The sequence below is a fragment of the Myotis lucifugus genome, unplaced genomic scaffold, assembly GCF_000147115.1.
Source record: "Myotis lucifugus unplaced genomic scaffold, Myoluc2.0 scaffold_360, whole genome shotgun sequence".
NCBI classification, from domain to species: Eukaryota; Metazoa; Chordata; class Mammalia; order Chiroptera; family Vespertilionidae; genus Myotis; species Myotis lucifugus.
Genome location: NW_005871408.1, coordinates 40,302 through 42,431, shown reverse-complemented (window position 1 = coordinate 42,431; position 2,130 = coordinate 40,302). Strand labels below are relative to the sequence as shown.

At 61.5% G+C, this 2,130-nt stretch overlaps 1 protein-coding gene across 3 annotated transcripts in view; it reads right to left on the bottom strand.

Moving 5' to 3' along the window:
• Window positions 1–1,958, bottom strand: part of PTCH1 (patched 1) — a 65,986-nt gene extending 64,028 nt beyond the window's left edge. The window contains exons 1-2 of one of the 3 annotated variants that reach the window (XM_006101423.2): window positions 1,808–1,958; window positions 18–210 (exon numbers count right to left, since the gene is read on the bottom strand). The gene's annotated coding sequence lies outside the window, so the exon portion shown is untranslated. Of the gene's footprint in view, window positions 1–17; window positions 212–916; window positions 1,121–1,807 lie in introns of those variants that run through there. The other 2 variants (XM_006101424.3, XM_023764902.1) reach the window with 2 other exon arrangements.
• Window positions 1,959–2,130: the final 172 nt, after the last annotated feature.

Here is a 2,130-nt window from a genome sequence, read left to right as displayed (position 1 = left end):
CCGCGTCGGGCTCTTACCTTCCACCCAGAGCTCCTCCACGCTTGTCTCCAGATTAGCTGCCTTTAATCCCACAGCGAAGGCCCCAAATATGAGGAGGCCCACAACCAAGAACTTGCCGCAGTTTTTTTGAATGTAACAACCCAGTTTAAATAAGAGTCTCTGAAACTTCGCTCGCAGCCACAGCGGCGCTTTCCGGCCAGTAGCTTTCCCCTGAGGATGAAGCAGAAAGGACGAGTGGTGAGCGCCGGGGAGCCGCGGCCCGCGCGCCCACGCCCGCTTGCGCGCACCCGCCAGCGGATCCCGCGAAAGCCGTGGGGGATGCCCTCGAGGCTGGAACCCCCGCCCGCACGAGAGAACGCGAGCGGCGTGGGCGGGAGGGGGGGGGTGCCCGGGGGACTAGGCATAAATCAAAGTCGGGCTGCAGCGTGGGAGTTGAACCTGGGCGACAGCAGGGGCGCCCCCACGCGTGGCCTGCGCAGCATCCCCGCGTGCGACGTGCGGCACTGGCGGGGGTTGGGGGAGTGTAAGAACAGGGGAAGGGGAAGCCGAGGCAGAGAGGAGAGAAATCACTCGACACGCGCAGTAGCCACGCCGGACCTGGTAAGGCAGAGGCTGCGTAATCCCTGCAAAGGAGCCCAACGTTTAAGAACCAGCAAAAGTCGGCTCCCTTCCGCGCAAATCCTGCCCCACCCTTCACCTTTCTTGGGGGTGCCCCTGCAGGGACGGGGGCTGGGGGATTAGGGGGATTGGGGAGCAATGCAGTTCAGAATTCCCCATTCTGGCCCTCGCCCGGCGTGGTAGGAAGGGGATACACGTGGTGAGCGCGGCCGGGGAGCTCTCTCCGGACGCATTTCCATAGCGTTGGGAGACGCCGTGTGAGCTGAATTAGGAAGTGGGGCAGCCATCTGCAACTTACAATATTTGTGATCGGAAGAGGGCAGCCACAAGGATCTTTCCCTCCTCTCCCTTTCCTTCTCGGTAAACATAAAAAGCAGCGGAGTGCACAAGGGAAGGGCCCAGGCCCGGGGTCCCGACTGGGCGCTGGCTGCTCCCGGCGGCGGCGTTTTCCCCGGCGGTGGCCGTGGCCCCGGCAGGCCCCCGTCTGGGTGCTCGCCTTCCCCGGATTCCACACATTTCAACGAGCCTTGTAAACACAATGAACCCGGCCGCTCCGCAGACCCGGACCGCGGATTTAAGGTGGCAATTTGTTTACAACGTTCCCTTTCCCCCAAGGCTCTGAGAACTGGGTAAAAAACTGGAAAACAAGAGGGGAGATGCCCTCTTCCAAAGATAATTTTTAAGGGAGCTGAGATTTCATGCTCAACAAAAGCAAAACCGGCTGCCAGAAAAGGAAACCACCTTTATTTCGGCTCCCTCCCCCCTTCTCTCCGCCTCTCTGTACTCCGCCTCCCCCTCCGAGAGGTTAAGAAATGTGGCAGCATTACAGGGGTTTGGGCTGTAAATAGGGGCAGGAGCGCGGGAAGAGGGAGCTCCGAGGCCGGGGGCCCCGGGCAGGCCGCGCTGCGCCCCCCCCAAGGTGGTCCACCGCGGACCACTTCCCAGGGCTCCGGAAAAGGCACGCCGGGAGGGCGCGTGTACACACACACGCGCGCGCGCACAGACACACACACCCTCCACCCCCTGCGGACCTCAGACAGCCTTTTCCTCCCCGGACCGGAGAAGGGGTTTGAATTTTTCAATCCCCGCTTGTCTGCTTCTTTTCCTGGAGAAGTGTGTGTGGCCAGGCGAACCCAAAGAGGAAGAGGAGGGATGAGAGAGTGGGAGGAGAGGAGAGTCTGAAATGCACCTTGGAAATCTGCTCCAGAGCGAAGGCGGCGTCGCAGTAGCTGGGCCGGTGCAGATAGTCCCGGTCCGGCGCGGCGTGGCGGCGCAGACCCCCGGTTCGTCTGCGCCTCCCGCCTCCGGCGGCCGGCCCGGAGGACGGATGTAGCTGCCGCGGCCGCGAGAACAAAGAGCTCTATATGTTAGAAGTGAGGAATTATTGCCACGGTGACGCTGAGAAAACGATGTATCCTGATGTTTTGGGGGTTTGTTCTAGTGAGGGGGAATCCCGGTGGCTCCCGGCTTTGGCTGGTGAGACACTTTTTGGCAGCCGTGTTGTAGATTGGG